We start from the raw sequence: 9,029 nt of genomic DNA, 5'->3' as shown, positions 1-9,029 counted from the left end.
CAATCGCTTTGGACAACTTTGCACGCTGTTTTAACAGCTTAAACCAAACAGGTGCAGACTGCAAAAAAAAATAAAAACTTACCAGCTAGTTTGCTCAGGTTGTCTCCCATGCAAGTACTAACCACGACCGATTAAACTTTACTTGCATAATAGATCGATCACCTCACCACTTATCTATCAGAGTCCTTTGAAATTTATCGTTACTGGCGGCCATTTAATGTTTGGAAGTGTTTCAAAATTCTACATCCTTCGGGGGCCACTGTGATATGCAAACGACTTTTACGACATATTTATTCACTTTCGCGAACTTTTAACTGCTGGTCTCGATAATGTAACAAAATAGGTAACATTTCCATGTAAATCTGACAACTTTGCACGAGCTTTTCACAACTTTGTAAGCACTTTGTTAATCACTTTGCGCTTGGGCAGCGATGCAATCTGCTAATATAAATAGCTATATTAGATTTTTCATATTTTCATTCTAAATTTAACTGCGGGGTTCTATATGAAATGTCTTAGGGGAAACATACACCCAAATCCACCAACTTTTTAATTGCTTTTCCCATTTTTAGGGTGTGTTTGTACATATTACGGCGGGCTCACATGACAGTCTGCTAAAATGGGAGGCTTCAAATGGATTTTATTCATTTTTCATACGTTATAACTGCAGGGTTCGATATAAAAACAACTTAGGTCAAGTAAACACGCAAATCTACCAACTTTGCAATCGCTTTGGACAACTTTGCACGCTGTTTTAACAGCTTAAACCAAACAGGTGCAGACTGCAAAAAAAAAAAAAAACTTACCGGCTAGTTTGCTCAGGTTGTCTCCCATGCAAGTACTAACCACGACCGATTAAACTTTACTTTCATAATAGGTCGATCACCTAACCACTCATATATCAGACTCCATTGAAATTTACCGTTATTGGCGGCCATTTAGTGTTTTGAAGTGTTTCAAAATTCTACATCCTTCGGGGCCACTGTGATATTCAAACGACTTTTACGACATATTTATTCACTTTCGGAACATTTAACTGCTGGTCTCGATAATGTAACAACATAGGTAACATTACCATGTAAATCTGACAACTTTGCACGAGCTTTTCGCAACTTTGTAAGCACTTTGTTAATCACTTTGCGCTTGGGCAGTGATGCAATCTGCTAATATAAATAGCTATATTAGATTTTTCATATTTTCGTTTTAAATTTAACTGCTAGGTTCTATATGAAATGTCATAGGGGGAATATACACGCAAATCCACCAACTTTTTAATTGCTTTTCACATTTCTAGGGTGTGTTTGTACATAAAACGGCGGGCTCACATGACAGTCTGCTAACATGGGAGGCTTCAAATGGATTTTATTCATTTTTCATACGTTATAACTGCAGGGTTCGATATAAAAACAACTTAAGTCAAGTAAACACGCAAATCTACCAACTTTGCAATCGCTTTGGACAACTTTGCACGCTCTTTTAACAGCTTAAACCAAACAGGTGCAGACTGCAAAAAAAAACAAAAACTTACCAGCTAGTTTGCTCAGGTTGTATCACATGCAAGTACTAACCACGACCGATTAAACTTTACTTTCATAATAGGTCGATCACCTGACCACTCATCTATCAGAGTCCTTTGAAATTTACCGTTATTGGCGGCCATTTAATGTTTTGAAGTATTTCAAAATTCTACATCCTTCGGGGGCCACTGTGATATTCAAACGACTTTTACGACATATTTATTCACTTTCGCGAACATTTAACTGCTGGTCTCGATAATGTAACAACATAGGTAACATTTCCATGTAAATCTGACAACTTTGCACGAGCTTTTCACAACTTTGTAAGCACTTTGTTAATCACTTTGCGCTTGGGCAGCGATGCAATCAATCTTATTAAAATCTGATGTAGTGTACGGGCTTTAATTATTTTGGCTATAAACTTATTTTAATTTTAATTTTTATTACTTTTGTTATTAATGCCATTTTATTTTATTTTATTTTATTTTATTTTATTTTATTTTATTTTATTTTATTTTATTTTATTTTATTTTATTTTATTTTATTTTACTTTGATTTTGATTTTGTGATTTTTTTAATTCCGCCCTACCTACATCTGAGCCGATGCCTATGTAACGAGATTTCAACGAGACCCACTATCGACGATTTTAGTCAACGAATCACATACCTCCTTCTATAGCGCACATGATGACGTCACCGGGCGGAATCGGGTGGCAAACACACTCAAATAAAATGGCGGATTATACCGACCGAGAATAACACGGCTTTTCGGTAAGTTTATCATTGTCAAATGCAACGAAAGTCATTTTTATGTTAATATTGTGGCTCGAATGGTTCGACTTTAGATCGTTATTTTGCATAGTTGTTCTGGGAGTGACGATTTTTTTTCCGCCGTTTCGACCGAACACCAGTGTCTTTTTCCAGTCGCCTGCCCTGGAGACGGGTGATGTTTTGTTGAAGATCGGGCCAACATCGTGCACGATATTGAAACCGTAGCTGTAAATATTCATCAAATTGTATCATCATTTTGTACATTATACAATAACTCTTTATTAAAGTAATTGAGCTGATTTGGACTGGAATAAAATATTTTTTATTTGGAACACATCGCAATTGATCAGGAAATATTTTTTGCTCCAATTTTCTGCGTCGATGCCGTGGGCCGGTGACCGTTATACAATTTAAAATCAGTTTGCATTGTTTACTATAGCTGTTTACAGTGTTCTAATCATTACGATTTACTTATTTTGTTGCTTCCATTCTAGATAATTATGCTCAGTGATGTAAAATTGAAGCGATGACTGAATGAACGAACCTTGGTTGGCGAAGATGTATCTGGAAGTGTACACATTTGTTGGAAGTGAAAAAAATATTCAATGTAATGACAAAAATTGTAAAATGCTGTGGAATTTCTTTTGCAAATACAAATATACTAGCAATTTTCTATTAATGGTTTATTCAAGTGGGCAAAATATAATGTACAGAAAGATTGCCCGTAGAGTATCGCTACACTGAAAAGTAAGCAACCGACTGCCTGTATAAAAGGGGGGCTGTGATTGGCTGTTACTTATGCGAGATTTGAACGGGACTTACATAGGCGTCGGATCAGATGTAGGTAGGGCAGAATTAAAAAAAAAATCACAAAATCAAAATCAAAGTAAAATAATAAAATAAAAGGGCATCAACAACAAAAGTAATAAAAAATAAAATTAAAATAAGTTTATAGCCACAATAATTAAAGTCCGTACACTACATCAGATTTTAATCAGATTGCGATGCAATCTGCTAATATAAATAGCTATATTAGATTTTTCATATTTTCGTTCTAAATTTAACTGCGGGGTTCTATATGAAATGTCTTAGGGGGAATATACACCCAAATCCACCAACTTTTTAATTGCTTTTTACAATTTAGGGTGTGTTTGTAAATATTACGGCGGGCTCACATGACAGTCTGCTAACATGGGAGGCTTCAAATGGATTTTATTCATTTTTCATACGTTATAACTGCAGGGTTCGATATGAAAACAACTTAGGTCAAGTAAACACGCAAATCTAAAAACTTTGCAATCGCTTTGGACAACTTTGCACGCTGTTTTAACAGCTTAAACCAAACAGGTGCAGACTGCAAAAAAGAAAACTTACCGGCTAGTTTGCTCAGGTTGTCTCCCATGCAAGTACTAACCACGACCGATTAAACTTTACTTGCATAATAGGTCGATCACCTGACCACTCATCTATCAGAGTCCTTTGAAATTTATCGTTATTGGCGGCCATTTAATGTTTGGAAGTGTTTCAAAATTCTACATCCTTCGGGGGCCACTGTGATATTCAAACGACTTTCACGACATATTTATTACTTTCGCGAACTTTTAACTGCTGGTCTCGATAATGTAACAAAATAGGTAACATTTCCATGTAAATCTGACAACTTTGCACGAGCTTTTCACAACTTTGTAAGCACTTTGTTAATCACTTTGCGCTTGGGCAGCGATGCAATCTGCTAATATAAATAGCTATATTAGATTTTTCATATTTTCGTTCTAAATTTAACTGCTGGGTTCTATATGAAATGTCTTAGGGGGAACATACACCCAAATCCACCAACTTTTTAATTGCTTTTCACATTTTTAGGGTGTGTTTGTACATATTACGGCGGGCTCACATGACAGTCTGCTAACATGGGAGGCTTCAAATGAATTTTATTCATTTTTCATACGTTATAACTGCAGGGTTCGATATAAAAACAACTTAGGTCAAGTAAACACGCAAATCTACCATCTTTGCAATCGCTTTGGACAACTTTGCACGCTGTTTTAACAGCTTAAACCAAACAGGTGCAGACTGCAAAAAAAAAAAAAAAAAAAACTTACCGGATAGTTTGCTCAGGTTGTCTCCCATGCAAGAACTAACCACGACCGATTAAACTTTACTTTCATAATAGGTCGATCACCTGACCACTCATCTATCAGAGTCCTTTGAAATTTACCGTTATTGGCGGCCATTTGATATTTTGAAGTATTTCAAAATTCTACATCCTTCGGGGGCCACTGTGATATTCAAACGACTTTTACGACATATTTATTCACTTTAGCGAACATTTAACTGCTGGTCTCGATAATGTAACAACATAGGTAACATTTCCATGTAAATCTGACAACTTTGCACGAGCTTTTCACAACTTTGTAAGCACTTTGTTAATCACTTTGCGCTTGGGCAGTGATGCAATCTGCTAATATAAATAGCTATATTAGATTTTTCATATTTTCGTTCAAAATTTAACTGCGGGGTTCTATATGAAATGTCGTAGGGGGAATATACACGCAAATCCACCAACTTTTTAATTGCTTTTCACATTTTTAGGGTGTGTTTGTACATACTACGGCGGGTTCACATGACAGTCTGCTAACATGGGAGGCTTCAAATGGATTTTATTCATTTTTCATACGTTATAACTGCAGGGTTTGATATAAAAACAACTTAGGTCAAGTAAACACGCAAATCTACCAACTTTGCAATCGCTTTGGACAACTTTGCACGCTGTTTTAACAGCTTAAACCAAACAGGTGCAGACTGCAAAAAAAAAAAACTTACCGGCTAGTATGCTCAGGTTGTATCACATGCAAGTACTAACCACGACCGATTAAACTTTACTTTCATAATAGGTCGATCACCTGACCACTCATCTATCAGAGTCCTTTGAAATTTACTGTTATTGGCGGCCATTTAATGTTTTGAAGTATTTCAAAATTCTACATTTTTCGGGGGCCACTGTGATATTCAAACGACTTTTACGACATATTTATTCACTTTCGCGAACATTTAACTGCTGGTCTCGATAATGTAACAACATAGGTAACATTTCCATGTAAATCTGACAACTTTGCACGAGCTTTTCACAACTTTGTAAGCACTTTGTTAATCACTTTGCGCTTGGGCAGTGATGCAATCTGCTAATATAAATAGCTATATTAGATTTTTCATATTTTCGTTCTAAATTTAACTGCGGGGTTCTATATGAAATGTCATAGAAGGAACATACACGCAAATCCACCAACTTGTTAATTGCTTTTCACATTTTTAGGGTGTGTTTGTACATATTACGGCGGGCTCACATGACAGTCTGCTAACATGGGAGGCTTCAAATGGATTTTATTCATTTTTCATACGTTATAACTGCAGGGTTCGATATGAAAACAACTTAGGTCAAGTAAACACGCAAATCTAAAAATTTTGCAATCGCTTTGGACAACTTTGCACGCTGTTTTAACAGCTTAAACCAAACAGGTGCAGACTGCAAAAAAGAAAACTTACCGGCTAGTTTGCCTCCCATGCAAGTACTAACCACGACCGATTAAACTTTACTTGCATAATAGGTCGATCACCTGACCACTCATCTATCAGAGTCCTTTGAAATTTATCGTTATTGGCGGCCATTTAATGTTTGGAAGTGTTTCAAAATTCTACATCCTTCGGGGGCCACTGTGATATTCAAACGACTTTCACGACATATTTATTACTTTCGCGAACTTTTAACTGCTGGTCTCGATAATGTAACAAAATAGGTAACATTTCCATGTAAATCTGACAACTTTGCACGAGCTTTTCACAACTTTGTAAGCACTTTGTTAATCACTTTGCGCTTGGGCAGCGATGCAATCTGCTAATATAAATAGCTATATTAGATTTTTCATATTTTCGTTCTAAATTTAACTGCGGGGTTCTATATGAAATGTCTTAGGGGGAACATACACCCAAATCCACCAACTTTTTAATTGCTTTTCACATTTTTAGGGTGTGTTTGTACATATTACGGCGGGCTCACATGACAGTCTGCTAACATGGGAGGCTTCAAATGAATTTTATTCATTTTTCATACGTTATAACTGCAGGGTTCGATATAAAAACAACTTAGGTCAAGTAAACACGCAAATCTACCAACTTTGCAATCGCTTTGGACAACTTTGCACGCTGTTTTAACAGCTTAAACCAAACAGGTGCAGACTGCAAAAAAAAAACTTACCGGCTAGTTTGCTCAGGTTGTCTCCCATGCAAGTACTAACCACGACCGATTAAACTTTACTTTCATAATAGGTCGATCACCTGACCACTCATCTATCAGAATCCTTTAAAATTTATTGTTATTTGCGGCCATGTAATGTTTGGAAGTGTTTCAAAATTCTACATCCTTCGGGGCCACTGTGATATTCAAACGACTTTTACGACATATTTATTCACCTTCGCGAACATTTAACTGCTGGTCTCGATAATGTAACAACATAGGTAACATTTCCATGTAAATCTGACAACTTTGCACGAGCTTTTCGCAACTTTGTAAGCACTTTGTTAATCACTTTGCGCTTGGGCAGTGATGCAATCTGCTAATATAAATAGCTATATTAGATTTTTCATATTTTCGTTCTAAATTTAACTGCGGGGTTCTATATGAAATGTCTTAGGGGGAACATACACCCAAATCCACCAACTTTTTAATTGCTTTTCACATTTTTAGGGTGTGTTTGTACATATTACGGCGGGCTCACATGACAGTCTGCTAACATGGGAGGCTTCAAATGGATTTTATTCATTTTTCATACGTTATAACTGCAGGGTTCGATATAAAAACAACTTAAGTCAAGTAAACACGCAAATCTACCAACTTTGCAATCGCTTTGGACAACTTTGCACGCTGTTTTAACAGCTTAAACCAAACAGGTGCAGACTGCAAAAAAAGCTTACCGGCTAGTTTGCTCAGGTTGTCTCCCATGCAAGTACTAACCACGACCGATTAAACTTTACTTGCATAATAAGTCGATCACCTGACCACTCATCTATCAGAGGCCTTTGAAATTTATCGTTATTGGCGGCCATTTAATGTTTGGAAGTGTTTCAAAATTCTACATCCTTCGGGGGCCACTGTGATATTCAAACGACTTTCACGACATATTTATTACTTTCGCGAACTTTTAACTGCTGGTCTCGATAATGTAACAAAATAGGTAACATTTCCATGTAAATCTGACAACTTTGCACGAGCTTTTCGCAACTTTGTAAGCACATTGTTAATCACTTTGCGCTTGGGCAGTGATGCAATCTGCTAATATAAATAGCTATATTAGATTTTTCATATTTTCGTTTTAAATTTAACTGCTAGGTTCTATATGAAATGTCATAGGGGGAATATACACGCAAATCCACCAACTTTTTAATTGCTTTTCACATTTCTAGGGTGTGTTTGTACATAAAACGGCGGGCTCACATGACAGTCTGCTAACATGGGAGGCTTCAAATGGATTTTATTCATTTTTCGTACGTTATAACTGCAGGGTTCGATATAAAAACAACTTAAGTCAAGTAAACACGCAAATCTACCAACTTTGCAATCGCTTTGGACAACTTTGCACGCTGTTTTAACAGCTTAAACCAAACAGGTGCAGACTGCAAAAAAAGCTTACCGGCTAGTTTGCTCAGGTTGTCTCCCATGCAAGTACTAACCACGACCGATTAAACTTTACTTGCATAATAAGTCGATCACCTGACCACTCATCTATCAGAGGCCTTTGAAATTTATCGTTATTGGCGGCCATTTAATGTTTGGAAGTGTTTCAAAATTCTACATCCTTCGGGGGCCACTGTGATATTCAAACGACTTTCACGACATATTTATTACTTTCGCGAACTTTTAACTGCTGGTCTCGATAATGTAACAAAATAGGTAACATTTCCATGTAAATCTGACAACTTTGCACGAGCTTTTCACAACTTTGTAAGCACTTTGTTAATCACTTTGCGCTTGGGCAGCGATGCAATCTGCTAATATAAATAGCTATATTAGATTTTTCATATTTTCGTTCTAAATTTAACTGCGGGGTTCTATATGAAATGTCTTAGGGGGAATATACACCCAAATCCACCAACTTTTTAATTGCTTTTCACAATTTAGGGTGTGTTTGTAAATATTACGGCGGGCTCACATGACAGTCTGCTAACATGGGAGGCTTCAAATGGATTTTATTCATTTTTCATACGTTATAACTGCAGGGTTCGATATAAAAACAACTTAGGTCAAGTAAACACGCAAATCTAAAAACTTTGCAATCGCTTGGGACAACTTTGCACGCTGTTTTAACAGCTTAAACCAAACAGGTGCAGACTGCAAAAAAGAAAACTTACCGGCTAGTTTGCTCAGGTTGTCTCCCATGCAAGTACTAACCACGACCGATTAAACTTTACTTGCATAATAGGTCGATCACCTGACCACTCATCTATCAGAATCCTTTAAAATTTATCGTTATTGGCGGCCATGTAATGTTTGGAAGTGTTTCAAAATTCTACATCCTTCGGGGGCCACTGTGATATTCAAACGACTTTTACGACATATTTATTCACTTTCGCGAACATTTAACTGCTGGTCTCGATAATGTAACAACATAGGTAACAATTCCATGTAAATCTGACAACTTTGCACGAGCTTTTCACAACTTTGCAAGAACTTTGTTAATCACTTTGCGC

General features: G+C 36.6%; 1 long non-coding RNA gene across 1 annotated transcript; it reads left to right on the top strand.

The window, feature by feature from the left end:
- The first annotated feature begins 2,102 nt into the window (after positions 1-2,102).
- On the top strand, positions 2,103-2,956 carry LOC146729923 (uncharacterized). Its single transcript, XR_014927831.1, has 2 exons — positions 2,103-2,288; positions 2,783-2,956. It is a non-coding gene; the product is annotated as an uncharacterized LOC146729923 (long non-coding RNA).
- The last annotated feature ends 6,073 nt before the right edge of the window (positions 2,957-9,029 follow it).

The sequence above is a fragment of the Saccoglossus kowalevskii genome, chromosome 20 (assembly GCF_978046115.1).
Source record: "Saccoglossus kowalevskii chromosome 20, keSacKowa6.1, whole genome shotgun sequence".
Classification (NCBI taxonomy): domain Eukaryota; kingdom Metazoa; phylum Hemichordata; class Enteropneusta; family Harrimaniidae; genus Saccoglossus; species Saccoglossus kowalevskii.
This window is presented reverse-complemented; position numbering and strand designations above follow the sequence as displayed.